This window comes from Drosophila eugracilis, unplaced genomic scaffold (assembly GCF_018153835.1).
Source record: "Drosophila eugracilis isolate 14026-0451.02 unplaced genomic scaffold, ASM1815383v1 contig_986, whole genome shotgun sequence".
NCBI lineage: Eukaryota > Metazoa > Arthropoda > Insecta > Diptera > Drosophilidae > Drosophila > Drosophila eugracilis.
In genome coordinates this window covers 1,804-22,765 of record NW_024573906.1, presented here as the reverse complement: position 1 = coordinate 22,765, position 20,962 = coordinate 1,804, and the positions used below count along the sequence as shown (strand labels likewise).

Below are 20,962 nucleotides of genomic sequence, written 5' to 3'. Positions count from 1 at the left end.
TATATGTATTTATAAAAAAAAGGGAGAACAGACACCGACACGGACACTGACACGCTCACATGTGCCGGAAATTGGCGCACACCTTGCAGCCATGCAGTGGCAAGAATTTTTTCCATAAGCATCATAAAACCAGGGGCTGACCGGACGACGGTCAGGCCATTGGATATATGCGGCGTGGCAGCGTAAATGGGGACTGGGGGCAGCTCAGCATGCGGAAATTATAATTTATAGCTGTGAGCTGCGGATGCCAGAGCATTCACTGTGATTTTTTACCCGTGTGAGAGGGCTTTTCTTCTTGCCAGCGACTTTAAAATCGGGGGTAACTTTGGTATTAATTGAAGTTGGCCATCGAAGTTGAAAGTCCACTGAAGCATGAATCACAGTCTACGGCAGTTTCAAAGTGTGTCCAAAAATAAAGGAAAGTCCTAATTTTTTGTCAATACATCGAGTCGGGTGTTGCATGAACTGGAGTGGAATGAATTAATATTCCCTGTGTGGGTATCTATATTGTATAAAACTGTATTTAAGTCCTTTTAACCTTTTTAACATTTTGCCAACGATTAAAGTATCATACTCTAATGCCCATAAATAGTTAACTCACTTTGAAAGCAAATGTTTAATTCAATGACAGGCATGACTGCATTCACAGCTCCGATTTCGTATTGTGAAACCTTTGCAAATTACTTTCAGCTGAGCAATTATTCATGAATGTTTATTTTTGTGGCCTAGGCACAAAAAACCAACAATAAATTGAAAAGGTATTTGATTAATTTTAAAGATCGAATCCAGCCACGGGCATTACGAAATTAAAGACCAAATTTACATGACGTCTCCTGGCCATTGTTCGCTGCGTAAACATTTGTTAAGTTGACCTTTTTCAGGTGTTTATGCTGCGCAAACAAAGCTCGACTCAACGGCTAAAAAATGGCCATAAAATGGCTTTTGACAAATGACGCACTTCCTGTCAACGCACACAGTCACACAATCCCACACATGCACACAGTTGTCCTTTATCGGAAACTTGTAATAAAAAAAAGTCGAAAACAATTGCGCGTTTAAACATGAAAATGTCTCACATAGTTGCAGTTCAACAATATAATAATTCATTGTGTGAATTTATTTATGAATGCATCTCAAATATTTAATATGCACAAACGGCAGTTTGTTAAACGTAATTTAGCGGAAAAATGGAAACAGATGCGGAATTTATTCTACAGTATTTAGTTTACTGCCCGAAGATAAGCTTTTTTGGAGCAAAATTTAAAATTAATAAGTTAATATAAAACAAATTTCCTACAGCTCAAAATACTCGTATAACGCAAGCCAACACATTCTTTCGGCTAATTAATTACACAAACGGGCAATAAAACGGATTTAATTGCATAATTAAACTTATTGGTTGTGTATTTTCATAAAGTAATTATATCTCTGCATTGCAAGAGTAATTGCAAAAATAAATGTGCTAATTAAAACCACTTGCAAAATGGAATAAATAGCATTATTTAGCCATTATAACCCTAGCAACCCAGACCTAAGTCGGTTTTCAAAAGATATTCAACGACGCTTTTCCTTTGGTGTCATTTGAAAGAATTTCGAGACATAGATTTTCAGCTCTTGCTTGGTATGCAGAGGGGGCCAAAGAGTCTTATAGCAAAGCATTCTGAAAAGCAAAGTGAGTCTATCTGAATTTTCATTTTATGCTAGTAGCTTACTTCCTCACAAAATCATTGGTCACATGTATTGCGTTGGTGCAATGAGGTGCTCCATTTCCTGTAGAAACTGCCTGTCATACTCCTCCTTGGTGTCCATATACCGCACCAAGCAATTAAGATTACTGTGAAATATATCTGTTACAAAAATATATAAGATAAATATACCCGAAAGCGAACTATTGGAAATTCTAATTTGGTAGCTGGGATTCAAACTAAGATCGGCTTCATCATGAAAACGACGCCTGGGACGATACCACTCGTCCAGTTCCGTTAAGCGATTTGACTTATGGAAAGCAAGGAATTCAAGAATTGGTCCTGCCCTTGGCGATGAAATCCTCCACCTTCTTTGACCCCAATCTCTCGGCCTTGGCCAGCGACGTTTGGCTGGGGCGGGAACAGGAATCTTCTTTCCCCCGCAGGACATCGCCAAAGGAGGTGTTACCTTAATGGGTTTCAGACTAGAACCGACATATTGAAAATTTTTTACTGTCCAACGGAAATTTATGGCAAAACGACATACAAGTCTATTTGAGCTATAAGTGATATGGCATACCTAAGTGGGCTACACTTTCATTCGACAATGCTTTAAAAAATATGCCGCATAGTTGTCAGTGTCAACAATATAAGTGTCCTTTTGGGACTCCTTCCCTTTAAGCCGCTGGTGTTAATTAATAATAATGAAAACAGCCGAGAATATCATGTGGATTTATCGGTCGATATCTGGAAACAGGACGGGCTGCTGCATTTTATTTACAGAACCATTCACATTGGCATTTCAAAAATCATTCATTAATTTTAATTCAACAATCAGACTGGTGCAAAGAGTCGTGAAAAAAAACAACAAAAAATCTCTGTAAAAAATATCACATGCAATTAATGCAGACAATATGCATGCAATTATGGTAAGGGATATGCATGGTAAAAATAATCACAACCAAATTTACACGAGAGTTTCGATCCCAAAGATTACCTATATGATATAAACTGTAATTATGTGTTACGGGAATTAACTGCAAATCAAAGTTCAGTGATGGATTCCTAGTTTATCACAATGTTGCCGTGCTATGAACACCTTCCACACATAAAGTTGGAGTTGCACTTGTTAATCTACCCAAATTAGCAACCATTATCCAGGTGTTCACAGAAATGAAGTTCGAAAATATTCCACACACATTTTCGCTCCATTAAATATGCATTCGCGCGTTTAATTTAATTTTTCCGAGCGGCTCCGAGCTGACGGAACCGAAACATCAGCCGGACCACTAGAGTGGCCCACTGAAAGGGGAATAGGAGCTGCCGCCGACAGGAGACCTGGCCACATGTTGTTTGCCCAGCAAAACATGTGGACCGAAATGTTGTGTCTATTAAGAGCACATTTAACCAAAGCTCCCGGGCTCTGGCACGTGTGCAATGAAAACAAACGAGCCCATTATTGTTACATATACACTTTTCTTTGGCAACCCGGCCGTCGAGCCCATTAATGATGTGTTATGGCCTCAAGAGGCCGGCCTAGGCGATCCTTGAACTTTGTCTGGTCAAAGCGACTCCAATTGAACTCTAATTGCACCTAATGGACTGCACATTAGGTCAACGAACGGTCCGGGCTGCACAAACTGCCTAATGGAAATGCAATGAACTATTTATGGGCATTAGTAGCCAGCAATTGGCTGGCTAAAGTTTGATCACGCACACGGATTATTAAAGTTCAGATTTCCCCAGTTTCTCTTTAAAGTGCTCACCAAAATCAGTGGCTCTTTTCCCATGGCTTTTCGGACTCGCAAACATTTCCTGACGGCCACAAAATTGACAGCAAGTCCCCACAGCGCGTAATGACAAAACACTGACTAAAATGTTAACAGCAAATCCAATTTATTACACCGAGCGGCCGGCGTCGGACATTAATTAGCAAAACGGACACGTAAAAGGTATTAAATGCAAACTCAATCTGGCGACAGGGAGGAGTTGCCGAATATCAGAGTGGTTGATCAAATCTGGTGATGGTGATACAAACACAGCGTTTGGGGAATATCGAGAATGACCGCAATCTGCGACAAATTCCCGCGGAGCGTGTTTAAAGCTTTAGTGGATTTGATTTAATAGAAATTGATAATATCGCCATTAAACTTTATTCATAAAAACACTCTACACAAACAGCACGCATTAAAAAAATATTCAATGGTCAATGGTGAATGGGAGTGTAAACAACAACATTTAATGCCATACGCTAGGGGATTACGAGTGTAATTATATGCCATTTTGACATGAAATCAAACCAGATCAGGAAATTGATTTCAGGGATGCCGCTGCTGTGGAGTCCATTAAGGAATTAAGTTTACTTTGCACTCTGCCAATATTTTTAAAACACATATGTATGTTTGGCAATTATTTTACTTCGTTGCTTCCGGACTTTGGAATAGCAAAGTAAAACAATTTCACTTATGCACAAGTATTTCATTTTGTCACACAAATTCATTTTAAGCCCTCTCGCTCCTCGCTCCAAAATCCAGCAATTCAGATATAACTCTGTCAAACCCACACACATTTGCACAGATGTTTGAGCAACTCAACTGAGACTTAAGAGATTTTGCAGCTTCCTCCATTGTTTTCTGGGTCCTTGGTCAACTTTTAATTTATTTGATTACTGCGAAATTGCGCACCTTCTCTAGTTGAGGAAACATCAGACGGCTTCCATATAGTTTTGCAGGCAATTAATTTCAGCCATGGCTCGAGCATTATTCACTTCGAGGCGGACGACATATTTTAATTTGATGGAGACCTAATAGGGTTTCGAGCATATGTTCACAGCAAAACTTGTGAAAGGGAAAAACTTTTAAATGCAAATGACTTGGCATATGGCTGAACTTGTACCACCGATGGCGTTTCGGATGAGGTTCTGAGATGAGTTCTGTAAGTTGAAGACCTTCGCTCTAGCAAGCAGACAAATAGTCTGATTGATTTGGGTCGAAATCAGTCGTTGGAACACAAAGCCAAGTTCCACTGGAGTCATCAGGTTAATTCAATTTGAGTTGTAAGCAAATTTTGCACAAATTAAATGACAAATTTTGCCATTGACAGACGACACACACGCCAACCAAGAGCAAGAAAATTTCCGAAGTGTTTATGTAAACGACCCCGGTTTGTTGTGGGGAAACAGAAAATGAAAGCCATCGTCTGGCTGCACTTTGTCACCAGGCATGCGGAACATAATGCCGATTTTTTCGCCTGGAAAATGGCAGGGCGATAATAAATCTTCCGCTTGGAACAAATCACAGCAATTCCATTATATACACATTTAATGATGTTGCCAGCCAAAGCCGCCAAATCCGAATCCAAATCCAAATCCAAAGCAACGAGCCAGAGACAATTACTTGCAGCCCGCGAGCATTTTCTACTGTTTCTTGCACAGAAAAAAATCATGAACTAATACTTATGCTTTTTATTAAATAAAGAAGCATGTTTTCTGATCCTACAAAATCTAGTTTTTGTTAAAGTTTATTATATTTTTCGCTTAAAAGCTGAAAGAAAATGTTTAAACATGAAAAGGAAGAACAATTTATGGATATTGTATGCTGAATGTAAAATAAAATTATGATCTATGTAAATCATAAATATTCTGGAATATAGGTATATATCTCTCAGAAAATTATCTTTGTCTAGAAAAATTCTCATATTTTTGTGTGTGTTGTCAATGGTTGCAAATGGCTCTTTGGGTCTTCTTCGGCAAGTGCAGCAACATGGCCAAGTTGTTAAAAATAATCACAAGGAATGGCCGACCAGCCCAGGAATTTTCCAGGACAGTATAGAAGGGATGTGAAGGGATTGCCGGAGCAAAGACAAAGTTGAGTGGAGCACTGTTGCTGCGATTATTTTTAATTGTAAAAATTTCTTTATGCATTGACAGTGGCAGAAAGGTAGCGGCAAAGTCTTTCATTAATTAGAGTTGGCCGCAAAGTATGCAACGCTTTTTGTTGTCTTCGCTACTCACCAACACACTAAAAATGAGTGAGAATAGAAGGGGAAAGCACCCACATGTGGGCACTAAACTTTCGCACCTGCCTAGCCTCAACGTCATCACCTCTGCTTTATATTTACCCATAAATCTGCCACGAAATAGAACAGCAGGCAAAGAGGCAAAAAACGGGACGGCGACAGAGTTTTCCCCCAGGAAAAATATTTTCCACCGAAGCTGCTTATTAGCTTTGACATTCGAGTGCGATGCACTCTGCCCGAAAGGTGTTTCGCTTGATGTTTGCAATCTTCTTTTTTATTATCCGCATATACATCATTTTTTAAGGGTTTACATAAAACATGACGCAGGCGGCGACGGAGATGGAGGGGCAGCATATTTGCCACTCGCTCTCATGCACTTTTTAAAGTTAAGCGAACATGGCATCATTTGTAATAACGTGGGTGCTCGAAGTACGTATGGAAGTCTTGAGTAGAAATTTGCAAGGTATAGATCAACATTCTCTTTATCATGATTTAAATTTTATCATGAATTAAAATCTAAAAAAAAAACCAAACTCTTTTTTTTAATAGCTTGCCATTTTGTCTGCCTATAATCATTTTAATACATTTTCGCATTACTGAATATTTTAAACAAAACTTAAATAGCACATTAAACAATGGTGATATTTAAGGGAAATACAAAATCAAAAACTTAGCCAGGTATTTAAAAGTCGCATTTTACTTGAACCTTTTAAGCACTTTATCTGTTGGATATTTTGTCAGCAATATTTTGGGAATATGTCGTATGGAAATGCATAGTTGTCTGAAAAGTTTTCTGATAAAAGTATCGTGTCCGGTGACCTCAATGCGACAAGTTATGTCCGACCTCAAGCTCCGTTTGAATTTGGTCTTGGCCTGCAAACGCCATAACCCCGGGCTAAGCATCGAGTAGCCAGCTAACCAAAAATATCATAAAACGTTTCAACTTTTCCATTTCACTAAATGTGTATAGGAATGCGGGCCGAAAGTGATAGGAGAAAAGGAAAGGGAGCTTCTGGACCATGTCAAGAATGGCTCGCTCACGTTGCGTTGTTGACCGCATCACGCTCCAGAGCATAAAGCAATTACAGCGCCGTGCATGAATCCTGGCGCTCCTTCAGATACCCGAGTCCTGGTGCCCGCACGCGCCTCCCGGCGGCACTTTGATTTCTGAAATTTTCCGAGCATCAGCCCTGGCTCTTTACACCAGCCAACATCCTCAATGGGTTCGGCTTCTTGGGGTTTCGAGCGGAGCAGATTTGATTTCCAGTCAGTCGACTTTTTGACTTGACTTGGACTGGGCTAACCAACTTTTCGACGCCACTGGCATGTGTCCTGCACTAGGGGAAAAATAAATATCAGCTTGAGAGTTCTAAACCGTTTCTGGACTTTTTATATCTCAAAAATAAACATGTCTGCGCTATATGGGTTCGAGTTAGCGACACTCAAAATAAATATATTTCTTAACCTCCACCGCTATTTATTTTTATTTTTGTTTATCATTAAGGTGTTATAGCCTTGATCTTAATTCTTTACTTTTCTGTTTGTTTGTTTGTGCAAATCAATGTTTACCAGGTATAAAACTATCAACGAATCCTTTAAATTTATTTTCTAAAACTACTTAAAAGGGATGAAAAAGTAAAATTTTAAATTTTTGGACTTGGAAAATTGTATAGTTTTTAATCTATAATTTAAATCTTTAAAACACTTTTCAACACCTTTTCTATCTTTAGATACCAACCACGTTTTTGAACTGAATTTTCACTTAATCAATAGGAAAAATCTGTTTTCTCCAAGTGACCCACCTGTAGTCTATTGGAGGATCTGCTGCATGCCCCATTGCTCTGCAACTTTTGGGAAACCGGAAAAGTTTCGGTTTGCATTTTGGCCGTTGTCTCTGTTGCTCTGAAAGTGGCTTTCAGACTGTCGACAGAAAACTTCAGTCAGCCCCGTCTTATATCTTGTCAATTCCCATTCTTGTCTTTTTTTTTCGTGTGGGCGAGATGTGTGCTTCCTGGTTTTCCACTATATTTCAGACAGAAAGTGACAATAAAGTTTTTTAGTTTTTGGCTGGAGAGCGTGACGAATTTTCCATTAGCTCGGAGTCGAAGAAACTTTTGGTTTATAGAGAGCAAGACGAGCTGCCCTGTTAATGAAGCCATAATGAGTCTTGCTGTGCAACTTGAATGAAAACGATGGCCAGCCTCGTAATCAAATCGAAAGACGAAACTGCCATTCGAGTAGCAATTTTAGAGGATTTATTTCGGCCACCTTGGGTAGTTGTGGGGGAATTGCTTTTTCCACTTTCCGCCACTAATCACAAGTGCCCAATCATCTTTGATTGCTCGACTCGAACTCAAATAGCGCCTGTCGAAGCCAAACAAGGATACTGAATACAAGGACAAGGATTTGGGGCTTAGGGACCTCTCAAATTGCTGCCGTCAAAGCCGCTGAAATTCGTTTTGCGGGGCGAAATTCACTTGCGATTGTTTAAACGCGCTGTTGATGTGGCTGGGTGTTTCCGCATGGTTTCGGGTGGCTGGGGTGGTGGTTTAGCTGAAGCAACCATCGGTGAAATTCCCGTGAAAGCCACAGCAAATACACACACAAACACATACACACCCACTCAGGGGCAAAAAGACAAGCAAAGGTGCAAACCAGACGGGATAAACAAAAAACACGTTTGCGTTTCACCGAAAGAAAAAGCAGTACCAGCTTTCCACCTAGAGAGAGGCAAGGAAAAAAGCCTGGCCCAAAGGGAAAAAAAAAAACCTAACCCGAAAAATAACCGGCAAATCGAATCCACAAAAAATGCTAATTTTTATTTTGGTTTCTTGTGCGTCTTCTGCGTGGGTGGGTGGTCGTGGTCCGTAATGTACTTCAATGTTGGCCAGCAAATTGGGCTAAACATGTCTATCTCTGCGGCACGTACATTGGCATTATCTATAAATCCATTAGGAGCCCAGGCAGGAATCAATTACTGAGCACTTGACACATGAATAAATGGCTTTTAAACTGACACCGAAATAAATTAAATAATAAAAGTCTAAACAACGCCTCGGGATTTGTTTTGAGCCAAAGCCGTAAAAACTCGAATGCTTCTACTTTGGAACAAGCCATTTTACATTTGATTCAAGCTCCCTAACAATTTGAATATCTTAAATAGAGCCTTTTACACAAAAGGCAAAAAAAGAAATACAAATGAAGAGAACTTCCTAACGATCTGCATGTTTTTAGCATTCATCCCACCGCAGGCTTAGCTCAACTAATTTGTTTTTTCTGTTTTCTCAGTTTTTCCTCTCTGGAAAATATATCTAAATTCAAATTTCAGCAACAACCACACTAAGCATCAGAATCCACTCGGAACAAAAGAAGCCGAAACTAGTTATGCATTTAGTTTAGCCAGTTTGGCATTCGAACATGCCAAAGCCAAATGCCAATTACCACGAAAGCGCCATTGAGTAAGCCATTTAAATGCAGAGGGCCAACAACAGCTCCCCAATGCGTCTGCGAGTCTGTCGAGAATCCAGACCCCGGTATCCCCACTTGACTGGGTCATTCTCGGGGGGACCAAGTGCGGGGGAAATTACTTAATGCGGTCATTAGTTCGGCGCATTTGGCCAACTAGATTCGACTGGGTGCGATGTCTACACTACTCAATGTGAATGCACTGTGCAGAATAGTAGTCCTGTAGTTTCTTACCTCTAAACTTTGGAAGTTAAGAAATGATTGGCTTTCATCATTTTTTTGTTGATCCCCTTTAAGTCAGGTCTTAAGACTTTGATTCTATTCTTTCGTAACGACAACATGAAAGAAGAATGTATTAATATCACAGAAATATTTAGTGTTCTTATATAAGAGTAATCCATGTGCAGACTTAAACTGATTTATAGATTAAATTTAAAACTTTTAATCTATTTATTATATTAAATAAGCTAAAGTCTAATTATGAAATTTGTCTTTCCTCTGCATTCACCACTTAAATGTCTAGAATCCGAGCGAGAGTGCTAGTTCAGCCGCAATCAAAGTGAACTCAATTGAAATGAGATGGAAATTTTGGTGAAAGGCTGGATTATGAGTTTGTAAGAAGCTTTCGGCACTAATCCCACGTGTCAGTTGCTTGGCATCCACTTACACCTAAACCAGATATTTCTGGGAGTATGGAGATGGAAGCCCCTAGGTGGTGGCACATAAAAAATGGGAGCTTCCAGTGGGGACAGTGAAAGATTACCAACCAGAAAGTTTGGACTCGTAGGCGAGGAAAGACGTGGGAGCTGGGGATGGGTCACTGGTAAACACGAGTCCGCGAACAAGTGGAGCGACTGATAAAAACAAAGCATCGTACAGGGTTGGTGTTTTGTGTTTTCGTCCCCAAAAATGTTGCCATGGTTGATGGCACCATGGACGATGCCTGGAGCCCGACTTAAGCATTTACGGTGACCGCCCTTGACATCCGGTAATGGCAAGAATACAAAAATGAAGTAAGATTATTCAAGAATACACCTGCACGTATTGATGATTTTATTACGTATTTTTGGATACACTTCTTTAGTAAGAGTTACTTTTTTAAAAAGATATGAAAGATTGAAAATTCCATTTTTTTCCTTGTAATTAACATTTCCTTTTCTATTATTTTTTTTGCTACCATCACTTGAAGTATAAAGAAAACACATTTAATATGATTTTGTACAGTTCTACACTTAGAATAACAGACTCTCAAAAATAAATCAATTTAAAAAATGTATTCTTTTTTAGGTTTAATTTATTTATTTATTTATGAAGATCTACGGGCGAACGAAAATTAATAGGAGCGGTGATGTTCAGCAAGGCAATAAAGCCTTCTCAGCCTGGGTCGTTTAATCAATGAGTACTATTTTATATATAACATTGGCCAAATAAGAATTATCTTAAATAAGGTGATGATAAGTTTGTTTTTTCTTTAGAAATATTATTATTTTAATATGTTTGGTAAAGTGGGGTTGTGATGGATTAGTGAAATGGTGGTTTTAAATAAAAGTTGGCTTTACTGCAAAGGTCACTAAATGATTAATTAATACACTCGTTGGCATTTCATTCCAGAAACGGACAGGTCCTTGTTTCTGAGTTAGGTCCGTGTAGTGTGTATGTGTAATTTTTTTTAAGTTGTAAGAATTTATCACTTTTAAGAAGAAAACCTTCAAAATAAAAGAATTATTAGCAACAAGGAGATGATGCCCCGTACACGACTGTTGGCCCCATCTGTCGTTGAATTCTTTGGTGTATTTTGGTTTGATTTAAATATATTTGAGTATTAGAAGGAAGGAATATAAGCAAATAAAACGAATATTGTTGACCCAGGATTTTACTCTATAATATTTTTATTCTCTAAGAATGCTCCTACCTTAAGGTTACTAATGTTCTTAAAAACAGAAAATTTTTGATTAAAGTAAATCAACAGAACCTAAAACATTTTTTGATTAGACCTAGAGTTTTTAATGATTTGTTAGTAAAAATACTTCATTTGTTTTAAGCATTTTGTCAATGCTGTTGGGTCAAAAATAAACAGATATATTGATTTTAAGAAAAGAAAACAAGGGAATTCAATTGAAATCTCACCTTTATTTCGTCAAGGATACTTAAAAGAATCTGTATGGGTAAACCGTAAATAATAATTATAAAATGCAATATGCTATTATTTTTAATAAATGATATATGCCTTGTAAGTAGTATTTAATTTTTGCTAAGCTTCAATTAAATTCGAAATTGGAAAAATTCTTTCCTTACAACTTACACTGATCTCTAAAAAAGTGTTACTCAACAATCAGGTATTACAATGGAAGTAGAAGATCATCTTTGTCTTACCACTACGTGTTCATTCTGGTGTTTATTTCCGCCCTATGATACTAACTTTAATAGTATTATACAAAAATTATTCTTGAATTGAAAAATTAAATATTAATTTATATATTTTATTTATATATATTAATTCCGTCTATTTCATATACAAAAACTAATTTTGAAATAACAAAAAGGTCTTGTTTAATAGTTAAGCATTTTATAAACTTTAATTTTGAAAAGTGGCTGAGGCAATGTACTAAAGGTTTATGAAAAAAATAAGATGAACATTCTATAACAGTTTATAAACAATATTCGGGAAAAGGATTTCTAAAATTTTGTACATTTGTTGTTCTATAATGCTATAATAGTACACTTTCTATAAATGCTTGGAGACTCTTGATTATTATAACTTCTTTTTGAAAATGAGCTAATTATCCCAAAAAAGGTTTATACACTTGGTTCGACTTATAAATTTCCAACTGTTATATTTATATTCTATTCTATAATTATCCTAAAAGGGGTTATTAATTTGTTTGAGGTGTATAATAACTGTCTTGGCTGATGATATACAAAAAGCTTTTCGAAAGCCCTTAAAAACCTCCCTTTAATTTTTGAACTAACAGGGTCGGCTTAACAGGATGTCATTATAAAGCAATGCAAATGAAAATATAACACTGTTAAAGCTTTGAAATCATAGGTTCGGGAATTGAGTACATTTTCCACGCCATTTTGCGGAAAATCAAATGAGAAAGATAGCGCTGAAAATGTAAAACATTTGCCAATATTTCCATTTTTCTAAACGCTTAAACGATGCTTAAAATTCGTTGACATTAAAGTAGTATTTTAATTAATATGTTTATAAATTTAACTATCCCTTTTTTATTCATTGGTACAACGTAGAAATTGTCATTTGATCACTTTAATTTTAATTTTCGGATACAGATGCTTACAGTAACTTATACGTATAGAACTAAAACAAATGGTTGGAAAAGCGAAAAAGCAAGCCTCATTTAACAAAACTTTGGTTGGGAATCCCGCATTCTAGCATTTGCCGAAAGTATGGGTGTATGACTGGGGAATGTTGCACATACAAAGAGGAGCCAAACTCATTGATTCCAAAGGCGTGGCTCTTCCTCGTTGATATGCCGCTGCGTGCCGGGATTCCTCATAATTCGGAAGGACTGAATAAGAAAAGTGATAAAAATGTAATAATTAAAATTTTATGTAGTATCTATAGGATTGTAAGTTCTGGTTAAAATTTCGATTGACACATCGGTGGATGAAGGAAAACTCTAGGAACCTTTGTCCCGTTATTGACACTTTGTTGGTTTTGCACCATATTGTATTTTTGAGGTGTTCATGCGTTCTTGGCATCGTTCAAATGTGGAAAGATTTTTCTTTGTATCTTGAAATCAATATGCCTTAAGCAACTTCTGTTGATTGCACCTTTCACTCGTTGTTCCTACACATTTTATTTACATTCCATTGGTTTGAAATGTCCATTAATCTAAAACGAGAAAAACATATTTTTTAAGGACAATACAGATCTGGATATTGATCTTTTAAAAGAGTTATTTAACTATTTTTAAGTTCTAGGAGTAATCTTAATGAGTAAGTAAAAGTTGTTCTAAAGATGTGAACTTTTAAATTAAGCTACCTGTTTAGAAAGAATGTTGTATATCTGCGTTTCGTCTATGTTTTTGGACAGTATAATTAGCGATATCTACAGATAACTACGTACTTAGTTCTTTAAAGAATAATTTGATAAGATTGCAATTAATCATGGTAGTTCCATTGACACATATCTTGAAAATGACATTAGTTTCCTTAAAAAGAATACCAAATCATGATCTCACCTGTCGTTTGGACTGGGCGTCAGATCGTTGGGAACATTGCCAAAAGTGGCAGTAACCATGGGTACAGCTCATCGGGAGGATCCTTCTGGATGCGGGTCCCTCATAGTGGGGCATTCACGTCGCGAGGTTGTTGTGAAGCACTCTGGCCTCGAAACCGCCGGAAGGAATAGTTCCACAATGGGTAACCGGCAGGTAACCATTAGCTGCTGTTCCGGGCACTTCATCACAGCCTCGACCTCCAATTGTAGGGCTATCTGGATGAGGGTTAAGAGCTCCGCACCAAGTTGGCGGAGGTGGGATGGCACAGGCAGTTCGATGGTCAGCGATCGGGTGCACTGCCCGTTACCAGGAGTCCCCCTTGGCTCACGATATTATTATTCCGTCCCAATCGATGAATGTTCGGGCTTACCTGTGGTAGCTTCACCAGCGTTAGGGTGAGAAGTCGAAGTTTCGGAGACGGCTACCAGTGTTGACAACAACCACGGTCACGGGAATCTTGGCCGGGGGACGGCTGTATCCCTTGGGGCAGGTTCATCTCATTTGAGAGGATCTGTCTTGCAGGGACCACAGCAAAAAGTGCGGTAGCCCTCGCTGTGGGCAGCCAACTAAGGCGAGAGGAACGAAAAGATAACAAAGTATAAAGATAAGTCTACATCTGCGTTTCACTAAGGTGTTTTTTAATTTTAGGACTATAACTCACCCTTAGCTGTGGAGTGTCAAAGTTCAGATCCAGCATCTTCAGAACTGTAAACCCCTTTGTATAGGCCTGATCGTACTTCCAAGGTCTAAGCAGCAGGACCTTAACTATGTAGCGGATGCAGCCATGGCGACCCTCGAAGGACGAAGGACACTGGTAAGGCAGCTGGCACTCGAAGTTGTAGTTGTGTACACCAGCTTGAATGGTGTGTCTGTTGTTGTCTATCCAGAGATACAAATGTTTACAAGTGTAAACACATCAATAAATTCCACCGCATCTACTTACGGCTGGGAGCCCACAAGATAAGTGGAAGATAGATAATCCTCACGACCCGGCATAGAGCTTTTGACGAGCCCCAGACCTGCTTCTCGCTCCATTTGGTTATAGAATATCCGAATGCCCCTTGACCACAACGGCTAAGATGGAGAGAGAAGACTAGGGAAAAGAGTGAGCTAACATTATCAGTAGTACAGAATGATTAACCCAATTCTAATCTTTAACTAATCTGTTGTCCTGTTTATAACTTACTTCAAAAATTGCAAAAGAAACCAAATATTCCTTATATAAATTTCCATTTGCTTATTTAATTAATAATTAAAATTTTTCGGTACAAAATCGTATTCGATTTTAGCGCAAAACACTTAACCTAATCCTCGTTATTAAAATAATACAAAAGCAAAATTGCTGTGGGAATTGTTATCAATCAACTTCACATTCCGAAACCAAGAATGTCGCCAAAGCCAATGTCAGTCATAAATATGTATACAATTTGCACATATACAGATATCGTTATCGAGGAAATGTTATAATACCGCCACGGCTTTGTTAAAAGAGGCTAATTTTAAGCTCAATTAATCAAACCTTTGGATTTCTTTCAAATTATTATTTTAAATGCTTCAGTAAGTACCTTGAACTTCCTTGGATCTGTCGCATTTAAGGGTTATACATCCACTTACGCGTTGACCGGCGTAGAAAGTGCCGTGTCTATTATTATCGAAGCTGATCTCACACGTAACGACCATTTGTTCCCAGATTAATAGTCGAGCGTGAAAATTGCCCCAAAACCCTATGTGAGACAACGAAGTTGCGACTAATTTAAGTACAAAACTTCTGAGACTGCTTGCGGTGCGACCGCGTCGTTAGATAGGCGATAAGAACAACCTCAACACGTAGCCGAGGCGGGATCGAGGTTTCTTCGGGAACATTGACTATGGAAATCGGAGACCCGAAAAAGCTGGCATAGAGTCGATCAAAAAGGGCCCGCTTTGCGTACTTTTCTGGGGGTTCTTTCATGGGGGCTATGAAATGTTGGCCTGTTATCTGTGTTGGCAACCGAGCCTTGGCCCTGGAGGAGTTAGTGGCTCAGCATGCATGTTTATGCTCAAGGGGTTTTGTATAAGAGGTCTTCATCTATTAACATGAAAAATCTCAATTTGGCACTTAGAGTTTTTAAAGCAGCAGCAACTCTGATACGTACCAGACTGTGTGAGCTATTTATCACCAGATTTTATATATGATTTTTTAAGAATTTGTTTATTATTTTTTTGGTATTAATGTTTTGATGACATCGGAAAAACATTTTTAAACTTTCTTGAAAGTGATTATATTTTGTCTATTTCATGTTATGTATAGGCAAGGTTCCCTTGTCCTTGTCACATCAAGAAGCCGGGTTGACAGAAGAGCTCTCTCGGCCATATAGTTCTGTGTACTAAGATCCCGATGGGCACGGGGTGGAGCCCAGAAGGACTTCGAATGATCGAAAGACCGGATGAAAGTGGCTTGTAGGCACCTGCCATCCAGATTCAAGTATTGGGCTGCACTGGCTCCGGTTCGTCTGAGTCGTCGGACTTATCGTCAAGCGTGCTGCGCACTGTGAAGGAAGCTTCACATGATGGTTCGGAGGAGCTGAAAGTATGGAAGCTTTCAATATGTAACACTAAAGTACTTCTGATTAACTTACGAATAGAGTCATGGACTGAGCAGGGATTTGATGCAGGTGACCGGGGGGAGGCTGTGGCTGTCACATTTCCACCACCCAGCCCATTAACATCCAACGGCTGATTGATCAAAAGCGTCGGGGTTGGATAGGCTCATGTCGGGGATAAGAGGAACACTGCCAATGGACACAGGGATGCTGACTATCACGTTGTTGTGGCAGCCTTTTGACTTTGCCTCAACCCCCCACTTGGTAGGCGATCTGGATGATGCCGCACAGGTTAAGCAGGTGGGTGGGGTGGCTGGAACCCAGTACGATTTCATAGGGTGAAGAGCTTTTTTTTTGCAGTTTCTCTGCACACAGGAGTCCCCTTTTAGAGTGGTAACCACCAACCGTTCGGAGGTGGTATTGGGCATCGATGGGGGCATGCTACGTGATGAGTCACCAGCATCACAAAGGTCGTGGGCTGCTCCCACCAGAATGGCTATCATTGGTGATGTTAACACACTTAGGGAGATGTTCTGCAGGCACAAAAGAAACCTGTCTGTGGAACTGTCAGCTGAGGCAAAGGGGATCTGATTTGCAGGGCCAGCAGCAATGGGTTTTGAGGTCTCTCACTGAATGGGCGGAGTACCTAAAATAAAAGAATTTACTCAGCAAAGCTTATACAAAGAAAATTACAATAAGGAGTATGTACTTTAAGACACACCCTTAGCTACAGTGGACTGTCGAAGAAGGTCCATAACAGCTAAAAACTGCAAAGCATCGGCGTATGGTTCACGATCAAATTTCAGGGTCTGACTAGAGTCACATTGATCATCTAGCGCACCCTTCCATTGATTCCTCGAGAAGGCGAAGGACATTCGGTGCCAGAATTTGGCAGACAAAGGCTGGCCGTGTAGATGCCAGCCTCAATAGAGACTTGACCCTTTAAATAGTTCTAACTGTTAGCTCAATCATTCTTATGGTTTGATGTGTGAAATGCGAACTGCTCAGAGGTGGATCCACAAGAAGCATGTGGAGACGCTATGTAATCCTCCGATCGAAGAGAATTGCGACGACGTCTCCTCGGTTCGGATTGAAGGTTACCCTTTCGGACCTCGTCGTCTCCCGGCATGAACCGGTTACATGTTCAAAAAGGTATATGAGCAAAGCTGCGGAGAAAAACTCAACTGATAAACACAAATTCGGTAAATATGGTAGGTAAACATTTATTCAAAAGGGTACCATTTTTATTCGCGGACTGGTTCTTCCAAAATATTGTTTTATTTTCCTCCCCTATATACTAAAAACATATATCAAGATGGCTTCAACTATTTAAACTTTATTTATATTTTGTAAATTTGAAATAAAGTTGAGTTAAAGGGCTATTTCTTAAGCACATATAGGTTCATGCAATACTCTATTTTCTTTTTAACTTCTTTGTTTACCAGCAGCTTCTAGTAAATAAATAAAAAAATATAAGAACAAAAATACTTTTTATGATTAACCCATTTATATTTTTATGTACACCCAAATTTTGTTCTTGCACTCCCTGAAGTAGACAAATATGCTATAGCAAATTACTATCAGTGTACTATCAATGCCTAATGCGAAAACCATGATTATTTAAAAATATCATTTAATCTTATCGACAGCAAAAATGTTTATCATTGATGCATTCGTGTTTGTTCACCGAACACCTTTTCTGTGGACATTAGATTTTTGCTGTAGTTTCCCTCGTCATATAAATAAATGTGAGTCGATTGTGCTCGATTCTTCGATTTAGCTCACACTTTAAAATGGTCGACAGATAAAGCATGACTCATGCCTGAAATGTCATCGCCAAATTGAAAGTATCTTGATTAGGAACTCCCTCACCTTTAACCAACTTCATCTTGTCCAAGTTCAAAGTAACCTACCAGTGAGAACCTGGTCACGAAAAAAGGTGCCATGGGGATTGTTGTAGAAGTCGATTTCACAGGTAACAAGCCATAATGTTGTAACCGTAAGCATAATTGTAATTGTATCTTTTATTGGCCGATCAACTCTGATGCCAGTGCAAGCGCCACGACTAATTTGATTTTAATGCCAATGTTCAGTTATTCCTCCGACTTCAGGAACTCCAGGACAGATTGGATTGCGGAGAGCTCTGGCGGCGATAATACCCATGCCGCCCAATGGCTGCGCTGAAACAGAACTGAGAATGGAAACAAACACATTGCCATGGTTCTATATTGAGTATGATGGCCAGGCCTAGCTTTTATCTTATCGCTGTCTGAATTTAAATCTACACAGGAGGCTGGCCAAATGCAGCCGCGCGTGACAAATATGAAAGCCAGGGAAACTTACAGCGGACCTGGATCAGCAGGCACGCGAGTTGGATGTCGGTGTTCTCAAATTTAATACATTTTCCAGTATCCACTTCATTTCTGCTTCTCCTCTTTCTCCAGACTGATTTTCTCGCCTTTTTCTTCAGTTGGGCTGGGCACGACGAGACATATAGCCCCATAGGACTTCTCTGCTGGTACTGCTTCTTCCTGTTGTCCTTGACTGGAGGAGCTCTCGGTTCCTATGTGCATGGCCTCCCAACATAGCTGGAGGGCCGCTGTAAATGTTAAAAATATTATTTATTAAATAGTACAATAGAGCTTACCCTAAGGTGCAATCATCGACAGGGATATGGAGGAGCAGCTAAGCACCTCTCAACCAACCAAGGCGTTAAGAAGCCCTCTCGACACTGGGAGTGTGGGAGTAGAACTGTCTGGTATATATTGCACCATTTGGGGGCATATCGGAACCCCACAAATAGTCACGGCATTATCAAAGGGTTGATTGATATGCATGTGCCCTTCAGCCAAGCCTAACTTCAATTTGGTAACCGATCTTAATGATGCGGCACAGATTGAAACATGAGGGCGGAGTGGAGGTACTGGCAATTGAAAGTCGCATTTTCTTTTCAGGGAGTTTCGCGTGGCCATCTGCCTTCAGCTTACATAACGGATTTACGGTTCATTATTGGTTTCTGAACTCGGTCGCTAGTGGTGAGTGATCATCTATGAAAGTCCGACCTTTATTTTGTATGCACCCGGATTTCTAAGCTTTCATTGCCCACCAAAACATTCACGGGGACAGGTTTGGCCAGGTACAAAAACCAGTCTGTGGCAAGTTTAGTTCCAGGGTCAGAGGGATCCGACGTGCAAAGGCCAGACCCCAAAAAGTCTTCTCGGTCCTGGCCTGCACGGGAACCTAAATAATAATATTATATTAATTTTAAAATCAATTTCTCAACTAATCGAAGAAAACTCCAGAACAGAAAATGTAATAGCTCACCTGAGAAACGGAATTGTAGGTGCTTATGTCCATCACTTGAATTACGGTAAAAGGTCTTGAAAAAGACTGTCAACCTAGGCTGTACTATAATGACATCCACCCTATAAAGTACACGCCCATGTGTCCCCTCGAACGACGAGGGACAATTGATTGGAATTTGACAAGCAAAAATTATATGACCTGGTTCCGGGCGGTAAAGCATTTCTTTGACAAAATACAAATTAAATTACGAACATTTGAATTAATAGGTTATCTTACCAGTGCTGATGGTCGAGCCCAACAGATAAGCTTTTTAGTGGAAAAGGTACTTCTCAAATCCACTATAAGACTCTGAAGTGGCCTTGTTGTTACGAATCAGTCCTTGCTTTCAGTCCAATGGTTTCAGCATGACGCTTTAAACTTTAAGCGGATTGCTAAAGAAATATAAAAGGTTCAGTTAACTGTTAAATCTCTACTCTGATAGAATGAATCACACCCATAATTCAACCACTTCACTTTGAGTTGATTTTTGTACTCGCCACCTAATTTGGATCTCACTTATCTGTGTGCTCAGAGTCACTTCCGACCAGAAATGTTTGAGCCAGCGTAAAACACTCCTTGTGAGTATTATTGTGGAAAAGAATTTGGGTAATTATTCCCATTGCTTAATTTTATGGGGGATCACACTGTCAGTTTTATATTAATTTATGACTTTCGTCAAACGTTGAGCTGTTACCCCTTTAATGGACACAATCAAACTGAAAAAAAAGACCTCAGTTTGCTTCTTTTTAAGGTGCTTCCTTTAAGAATTGATTTATCTTATCAGTTTAACCATAAATAAAATTATTGGTAGAAACAAAACATCCTTAGAATTTCTTTTTACCACTGAGATTATTAGGTCTCGTAACATGTTGGGTCGCACATGGCAATAATGTGGAAGAAAGCAGCAGCTGATAGCGTGGCACTATCACAACTCGAAAGCAAAAGCCACAGCTGGGGACTCCAACTCTAGTAGTATTTCCTCAACTCGAATAAATATGTTCTCCACTCTCCAGTTTGCAGTTGGTTCTGATGAATAACTTTGATGAATGCCAGCCAAATCAGTCAAGTACTCTTCACTGGGACCAAAGAGTTCCAGTACTTTTCACGGCAATCTAAAAGGGTAATATCTCGATTTCGTTAATTCATCTTCATTTAAATAATTTTTAGTTATTTACAAAAAAGCCGAATATCTCTCTTTGTTTCCTAAGCCCAAAGTCTTTTTGTAGGCTTCGTCATTGAGCATAGCCTCCAGTCTTGATTTGATTGGGTGACCGCTGTCCACTTCTTCCGCCTGTGTTGATAAATCAAAAGAAACTCCATACACCAGGGTGAACAAAATGTCCTCCTTCTTTTTCTCTGGTGTTCCATTGGCGGACATTTTCTTGGGACTTCTTCTTAGACTTTGTCTAATGGGCCCCGTATTGAGATCTCTGGACAGATGTGTTGGGCTTTGGCTTAAATCAAGAACGGTGCTATAAAACAAAAATCCTAAATGTACAAATAATCTTTAAAGTGATAAAAATACTGCGCTGACCCTATGTTTAACCAAAACTTTTGGCAACTTTTAAAATTCATCATTTCACATTCTTTGGTAAAAAAACTGTTGAAACAGTTAAACTCTAGC

The 20,962-nt window shown here is 39.2% G+C and overlaps 4 pseudogenes; all 4 read right to left on the bottom strand.

Annotated features, from left to right (window-relative positions):
- Positions 1–1,517: 1,517 nt before the first annotated feature.
- Positions 1,518–4,719, bottom strand: LOC121530556 (annotated as a pseudogene).
- Positions 4,720–13,368: 8,649 nt separating this feature from the next.
- LOC121530555 lies at positions 13,369–15,091 on the bottom strand (annotated as a pseudogene).
- Positions 15,092–15,777: 686 nt separating this feature from the next.
- LOC121530554 lies at positions 15,778–17,939 on the bottom strand (annotated as a pseudogene).
- A 471-nt stretch (positions 17,940–18,410) lies between these two features.
- LOC121530553 lies at positions 18,411–20,032 on the bottom strand (annotated as a pseudogene).
- Positions 20,033–20,962: the final 930 nt, after the last annotated feature.